The sequence below is a fragment of the Corvus brachyrhynchos genome, unplaced genomic scaffold (assembly GCF_000691975.1).
Source record: "Corvus brachyrhynchos isolate BGI_N302 unplaced genomic scaffold, ASM69197v1 scaffold97, whole genome shotgun sequence".
Lineage (NCBI taxonomy): Eukaryota > Metazoa > Chordata > Aves > Passeriformes > Corvidae > Corvus > Corvus brachyrhynchos.
Window position 1 is genome coordinate 87,704 of NW_008239758.1, and position 8,358 is coordinate 96,061.

Consider the following 8,358-nt stretch of genomic DNA (forward strand, 5'->3'; position numbering starts at 1 on the left):
TCAGCAGAGAGGACTGGACACAGATGCCTACAAGGTCCTACAGTACAGCTGCCACTGTCCTCCCAAATCCTTCCAGCTCCCTCTCACACGGTCTCTCTCTGGTATCTGTGGTGATTTTGTTATCACTAACCTTTTCTGCTGTCCGTAAAGGTGGGAAATAAAACCACTCTGGGGAACTTTGGTGCTTGCTGTGTTTCAGTAGAGTAGGCTATTGTGTTTGCTGTATTTTATTTTTTTGTATACTTAGAAAAAGTTGCACTCACACACTGCAACTTCCTCTCCCTATGACAAGGAGGAGGGTCAGTAGTTTATGCAAAAGCTCAAGGTGTGTTACCTGGTTTAGGGAGGTATAGTTAGCTACTTTGCTTACTTTTAAAAGGGGGAAAAGAGATCAGTTGATCTGTCAGCAAGACCACATGACAAGCAGCTGAATGTAATTAGGTGGGGAGGGTGGTTGTGTGGGGTTGGCAGCTTCCCATGTCCTGTGAATGTTAGAGCTATTGGTCTGAACTACGCTGTTTTGGTTTTATTTTCTCTCTTTGCTGATGCTTCCTGTAGATGAGAAATGGCTCTTTGTGCCTGACTATGGTATTCAAGAGATCTGAGCTGGGTCAGGAAACTCGTCACTGAAGCACAATTGGAAAACTACAGATCCATTCACAGCTGTCAAACATAGGTATGTAAACCCTTTTTCTTTTCCATTTATTTTCATGAGATTTATTACATTGTTTTCCTTGAGCTGACTGTCGTGTGCCAGCTGTTCCTCTGTTAAGAGCTTTGAAACAATGTTGCTGGACTTTAACAAGCTGCCTGGAATATTCTGATTTTGAGAGAGAGTTCAGCACTCCTGCATCCTCACGTTCTAGAGGGAAAAGTAAAGCTGGGGTGTACACTTGGCTCATGTAACACATAGGCTTTGGGGTTAAATGACAAAATTGCAGCTCTTGTGGTATGTATTAAGTAATTGCTTTTCACAAATAAATCAGTCAGATTTAAAGACAAACCAGGGTAAGTTTATTAATAAAATAGAATGACTGCAGTGACCAGTGACCGGATCCAGTAGCCATAAGATGCCCGTTCTGGTCCCAAGTCATCAGCTTACATTTTCTTCTGTGTTAAGTCAAGCTTGTTCTGCAGTTGGAAGGAGGAGTTGGACCCCTGATAGTAAAGCGTGCTGTGCAAATAAGGTTCAGAATAATGAACAAAGTAACTCAGTATTTTTAAATGTTGCAGTGCTTGAACTTTCTTCCCCTCTATTTCTTCATGTGTTCCTGTTAGCATTTAAAGATAAACTACACTGAATAAAGTAGTCCTTTAGAATGGTGGGGTTTTTTAACCGCATTGTGCACCAACATGTTTGTTATTGTGTTCGCTAAAGGGATGATAAAAGGAATGAAAATGGTGTGCTTCACAGTCTGTTATTTTTAATTATCAAAAGAAATTGAATAGCAAGGAACCCTGTGAGCTCATCTAGTTCACATTCCTTGTTCAGTCATATAGTAATGACTTGAATCTTTAATTACGGTAAAAGCAATATGAAAATGGGCTGTTATTACTGTCTTTTGTATCTCCTTTGGAAGAAACTCAGAATATATGGCTGACACATCTGACTGAGTTGTGCCATGCCACCCCAAGCATGCTTTTGTTTGGGCATCCTTTCTAGCCACGTGTTTGCCAGCATTTTTTTAATCATGGACCAAAAGTCCAGTTTTTGTAGACTGTAAATAACCAAGGAGGAGTTGTTCGGAGAACAGAAAACAGTATTCTCCTCCACTTCTGTGGGAAGGTCACGAGGCTTTCCCAGGGTTTTATTTGATGTCTAGCCTAGAATGTCTTAAGATGATTTTTCTCCTCCAGGACATCACCAGCTGACTTGTGTTTATGAGAGAGAAGTGAGAAATTCATAAATGTAGTTAAACAAGTCTCTTTTCTTGCTGTTCCCTTATAGACATCCCCAGTGTATTAAAAGTTTATATAAAATAACTGGTGAAAAGGGTTTTGTAAACATTGATGCTTGGCTTACTGGTTTTGTTTTTCCTGTGGTGTGTGGACGGATTGGTTGTTGTAGCTGCTTCACTGTAATTTACTGTTATATAATAATTTCATTTATTGCATTACATGTGCATTTTGAATGTTTGTTACAGAAACTATTTCTAGCACCTTTTAGTGTAGTGATTTCTAATAGCCTGAGTTATCTGATGATTAAATTTTGATAATATTGGGATTCTTTTGTACACTGCAAAACAATATGCTAGCATTTGGTGCTGCCACCCTTTTCCTCACCATACTCCCATTGAATTTCAGTATATTTGCGTGTTTCCAGCATGTCTTTCATTTACAACACCATCTTAAACCAAATATCCGTGGTAATTAAGCCTGGTAAAGACACACTGGGAGTCTAATTCAGCTGGGCTTCTTTAAGCATGTCACTAACGATGGCATTAAAGAGAAATTGTAATTTTTTTTCTTAAGAAAAAAAACTAGAAAAAAAGACCAACAAAAATTCTGAAACTGTAGAAAACTTAGAATGACCTCAAAAAATCTTAAAACCAGTTAATGGAAAAAGATCTGGAAGGTACCCTAGTAGAAGAGAAATAAGCTCTAGACAATGGGAAGGAGAAAAAGGAGCAACTTTTATTAGTTCTAAAATGTTTTACTTCGTAACTAGGAAACGGTGTAGTTCCTGCTTCTGAATTTTGTTTAAACACTGTGTTATAGGGATACAATTTCTTTAAAAAAAATCAGTTTTGATACATTGTGATGCAACTGTTGGTATAAACAGAAGAACTGGGATCTTGGTGAGGAAATTCTCTGGGAGCGAGTGGGTTAGTTAGCATAGCTCCTCTATAGGCACTGCAGCTGTACTGATTAGTGCTAACTGAGATTTTCTTTTTTCACATACTTTATTTGTTTTATTGCAATCTCATTACTGGATTCTTAGTTCCTTCTATAGTAAATCACATGCATTGATTTAAAATCAAACCAAATGCTGCAAGCCAAAGCCAGTCTTTTAGTAGATGATGAAACACCAGCACCTACTTTAATGAGTCTTTTCATATAGAAACTCTTGGGGGGCAATACCATTACATATGTCTGTTTCTTGTGACTTATGCTCAGAAGGGTATAGCTGAATAGATTTTCATATTGCTTACCCATTATATTCCATTCTTCATTTCAGAGGTTTGATGCCTTTCTCAATTATGGTGTAGAATTGTTCCATGAAATTGGTTTGCCAGTTTGTGTGAGATTTTTGAGTTCTTCATGAGCAGGCAATGTTTCTATTTGGTGTTAAGCCAAGACGGCACAGTCTGTATGCACTGTGGTGTGATAACTGCATATGTGTTTCCCTGACACAGTTTTTGACAGGAAACTTGCACTGCTTGGGTCAATTAGAGCATTCTGACTGGCAATTTATTTTCATAGAAAAGTTTTGTGTATTTTTTCTGGAACTTGGATTATAGAGGTGGTTGTTCCGTAAGCTCACTGCTGCTAAGCCGTTTATTAGCTATACACAGAACCAGTCTGAATTTTAATTGAAGACTTCTGAGGGCAGAGGTAGAGAATTGCCTATTACTGTAGGTCAGCTCAAGTGAAATTGAGGATGCTTTGTGTGCATGAAATGTTATGAAAGAATTCTTTAGGAAGGCATCTGCAGTAGGAAAAGCTGGCAACAGCTGCCAGGTTTCAGGTGGGGTTTTACTCTACAGCCATCTTGGGGCACTGCCTCTGTCTGGGAATAACTAAAAAGAAAGGTATGGGCAAACTGTGGCATTACACTTGTGCTGCTTTTTGCTTTCCTTGCTCATATATTCCTACATAACACCGATTAGTGTAAGAAATTCTGGTTTGCTGCGCTGTTTATCTCAGAAGTCTTTGCTGTGTATCAGGATTTAACTATAATTCATGCTGTAATATGGGATTGTGATCTGAGCAGTGAGATAAATATTGTTGGCAACTCAGGCTGAAAAACAGCAGGCTTTTTGAATGGAAGCTTTGTGTTGAGCAGTTCAGCCTGCTTAATCAGTGCTTCTTTTGAATTATGCCTTCCCTGAGGCTCTAGAAAGCTGTGCTAGGATACGAATTGAAGCCAACATTTTTCCAAAGCACTGTCTGAGTATTTTGGCAGACTGCAGGGCCTCAGTAGGAGGCTTGGGCAGTGTTAATTCGTGCTGCAGTTCCAGAGATGTTCAAATGGAGGATAGGGTGGAAGTAGGGGCATGGCTTTCAATTCTTGAAAGAAAACCCCACTCAAAAACCATCATTTAACTTTGCTTTGTTAGAAGAGTTTGAGTCATACTTTTGAGACACAAGCATGCTCCAAGGCGGCTGTGTCTTGCTGTCACACGAAGATTTCCATGAAGATTTCTGTTTTACTGTCGCACGTTAGTAACTTCCTGAAGAGAACAGGTTGTGGCCTATTGTATACAGCCTACTTCAGGCAGACATGGTGTTTTATTATCTAATGGACTTGTTAAGTTATGGCCAGAGTATTCTCAGCAAGTTATTTCTAACCTTTGCATAGCATCTATAAAACATGTCACATATGCTCACTATCTCCAAACATGTTTATTAAACAAGTCCTGCTCAGTACTGGTTGAAAATCTCTCTCTCAGACAGTACTGGCTGAAAATCTCTTTCTCAGACTGTAGCTATTACAGACTCTGAAATGAAAGGCTCAGTTTCTTTTTGAGACCTCTTAGGAGCAGATTATTCACAGCTGACACCCACCTCTCAAACTCCTGAGTGTCCTGCTCAAGTGTCTTCCTGCCAGCCTGCACTGCTCTGACTGGCTTCCCATGGCAGCACAATGTCAGGTAGGTCCAGTGAGCTCTGCACCTGCAAGGATGCTTCTGTCAAGACTGTATGGTACTTAAAAGTTTGGGGGAAGTGAGTGCTAGCTGTGAGTCTCAGTTTTATCCATCTAGATCCATCCTTCCATCTCTGTCCATTTGTACACTTCCTTGCTTAGCATCTCTGACTGTCCTGGGATGCTGGATTTGAGGAATAGAAGAAATAACCTTTTCTAGTTGCTGGACAGGGTTCTAAATGACAGTTTCCCTTGCTTTCCCACAGATAACTACAAACTTATTTTGTCCTTTTTGCTAGATTCATTTAAGAAATCCCTCTGATTAAACATTTTCACAAGTAACTTTTTATGACTCCTAATGTCATGCCTGATATCCATAGATAGTAGAGTTTTTCAGCTCACTAGAAATGGATATGGCTTAGTTGTTCAGTCAGTAGCTTTGATAACCAGTGAATTTTCTGGGGAACAGGATGTTTTCACTGGTTGCTGGAACTATGATCTGACACATTAGTCCTGCTCCAAAAGGCCAGGATGCCTTGTGATTAGCTGCTTTCAAAAAAACTTCTGATGGAGTTAAAATTTTTTTGATATTTCAATGGCACCTAAATAATGAGAAAGCATTTAACTTCCTAAGAAATAACCAGAAGAACAGAATGTTAGAAATCCTCTATACTGTGACCCCTGTTAGTTTTGTTGTAGTTAGAACAGATCTCAATATTACAGAAAAGCCATAATGCTAAAGAATGGCAGTGGCTGCTGAAAAAAAGGGTAACTTTTGTTGTATCTTCCAATCAACAACCAGCTTAGCAAGGAAAAGTGTTTACCCCCTACAAAAAAAAAAAAAAAACCGAACAAAAACAACAACCCATGTATTTTCCAATTCAAATAATGAAAAGGTGGATTAAATTCTGTACTGCAGTTCTTTCCTGCCTCACCCCTTTGTATGCTTGCCCACATCATGTTAGATAAAAGATGTAGTTTTATAGTCTGTATCACATTTATGTGGTCTTCACTTTTATCTAACAATGATTAGGAGGTATCTTCAGGTGTCTGGTAGCTGACCTTTTCCATTGACTTCTAATTGACCTAATCAGGATAATTTATTTTGCCAGATTATTCCTCTCTAATGCAGGATGTATCTGGTATCCTTCATAAGCTTGGCAGTGTGACCTCTTGGAGAATTATTTTCTGTGTTCCAGGTATCTGGCCTATGAAATAAGGTAGAAGATAGCTGAGAACCTTCCTCTTCTGAAAGAGAAATATATCTATATCCATATTGTTATATTTTTTCTAAAGAAGCTGCAGGTATTTTCCTCTGGCCATTTACAGTGTGTGCTTTAATGGGCTTAAACAAAGAACCTGGCCTGATTAATATGTATTGCAGCCTACTGAATCACCCCTATAGGTAGAGCATAACTTACACTTTCTTTAGCATGAATACGTGCACTTGTTTTCCTTGAGATGCCATTTCGTTCATATTTTACCTGCACATATGAAACTGCTTCCTTTTTCAGTTTTCAGATTTTTAACTTTTTTTTTTTTAATTATTCCTCTTATTCTGCATTTTCATGTGTTTGCTTATCTGCTGGAGATTTTTATCTCCTGGAAAACCAAACCCTTCCTTAAAGAAATACTCAATTCTTATTATCCTATGTGATTCTTATTATCTTCTCCTTTACCGTTCAGTGGCTATTTCTGGGGTCAGAAATAGAAGTGTGCTCTTTTTTCTCGCCCTTCTGAATTTTGAAAGTGTTGCTGAATGAGGGGGTGGTCAAACTCCTGGATATTTCCCATCTGTGAATATAACCAACTTTGTGGGTGAAATCCCTGTGGCTCCTGTTTTTCTGAAACAGTTGGAAAATGTGTATATCTGTGTAGGACTGTCATTCATAATTCCTTGATCCTGGGAAGAGTAGGTACAGTACAGCGATGTGTTCCAGATGTTAAGGTTAGGCTGCGAGGAAGGAGGTGGGTCCCGAAGTGGTCAGAATTGTCATGTTAGGGAGGATGCTCTGCATTTCCTATGTATAAGTTAGTGAAAAAGCATGGCAGTTAACTTGGAAGCCACTGTGTCTTAATGTATTTATTAGAGGAAGAGGGGAATGGTTGAAGATGGAGTAAGTAGTATGGAACTGCTTAAAGGAATTAAAAATGCTTGCTTTATTTTCCCCAGTTTACTCTGGAGTTTATTCAGTTTACACCAATGTTTACTTCACTGCTCTAACTTGAAAGCAGCTTCTGATGAGAGTGCAAAGAGGTAACTTGAGAGGCAAAAGCTCTTGTTCCCAGGAGAGTGACAGGTCCTCTGAGAGAGTTCAACTGTTTTTATCACATAGCGTTGCAAATCTCTATTTATCTACAGTATTTCCTTACCATGGAGCATGAAAATGTTAGGAACTGATGAGGGAATAGAGATGGTGCTGTGCTTTTTGCACAGAAGTTGAAACTGCACAAAAATCCTCCCGTATGGGGACTATTGGACAACCATCTGCAACATTCCTGATTATTCTTCATTTTTTTCCAGTTCCATGCTGCCTTTCATTCATTTATGTAACTGAGCCAACCTTTGAAATTCAGCTGCCTATTTGTTGGTTTGGTGATGCTGAAATGCAAAAGCAGTTGCAAAACTAACTGTTGTTTCATTTCCTGGCTTCTCCATTCCTAGTTTCTCCTGGTTTTCTGGAAACAAAGTCCAGAATCTGCTGCTCCCTTGCCTGGCCTGTTGTGCAAGGTTCTCACCACATCTGCAGGCCTGTTGCTTCCCTTTTGTGCCCCCTTTCTGGGTGGGATTATAATTTCATGCCTGGCATCTCCCATTATAGCTCATTCTCACAGTGCTTTGTGTGCCCATCAGTTCGTGCTCTCAAAATGCTGCAGTTGTAGCGATACTGAAAAATGGTTGTAGAGCACCTTCAGCCAAACGAAAGTGACATCAGTGGAGGCTAAAACCTCCCAGCCTGTGTTTTTGTACCTAATTTTGCAGATTCTTCTATATCTTGAGCACCCTTAAAATTAGTTAGATCTTTCCAAGAAAGAGGGACTCCTTAGACATTGATCCTGCAATTCCTTAAAGTTTCTCTGCAGCTGAAACTAAAAACATCATAATAGTAAAATGTCAGGTAAAGCAATTGAAAGTAACCAAGGGGTATTTTCTTCTTATTCATGCTACAGAAAAGCCCCAGAAGTCGCAGAAAGTGTCATTTTGGCCAAAACTAAAGCAAGCCGGGTCATATATTTCCCTAAGAAAAACAATAGTGCAGCTCAGAACATTTTGGTGAAGTGCTTATTCATTAGTTCTCTTCCCCCAATGCAGCAGTTACTTGAGTTTATGAAATATAAATGATATGTTTGTTACATTTGTACGGATCTGGCAGCTTTTAACAAAGCACTTCTAACAAAGTGCTGACTAAGCAGGAGCATTATTTAAGTCTCTGTCACTTGTTTGGACAGAGCTGACACGTGTCTGATTGACCAGTTCTTCAAGCCTTCAGGTGCTGCTGGAGCCTTAGAGCAGGGTGAGGCCATTCACTGTGCTCTGCCCACACTGAGCA

The 8,358-nt window shown here is 39.4% G+C and overlaps 1 protein-coding gene across 1 annotated transcript in view; it reads left to right on the forward strand.

Annotated features, from left to right (window-relative positions):
- RAB27A (RAB27A, member RAS oncogene family) overlaps window positions 1-8,358 on the forward strand; it is a 30,268-nt gene that overhangs the window by 9,172 nt on the left and 12,738 nt on the right. The window contains exon 2 of the mRNA XM_008639997.2: window positions 559-676. The gene's annotated coding sequence lies outside the window, so the exon portion shown is untranslated. The remainder of the gene's footprint in view (window positions 1-558; window positions 677-8,358) is intronic.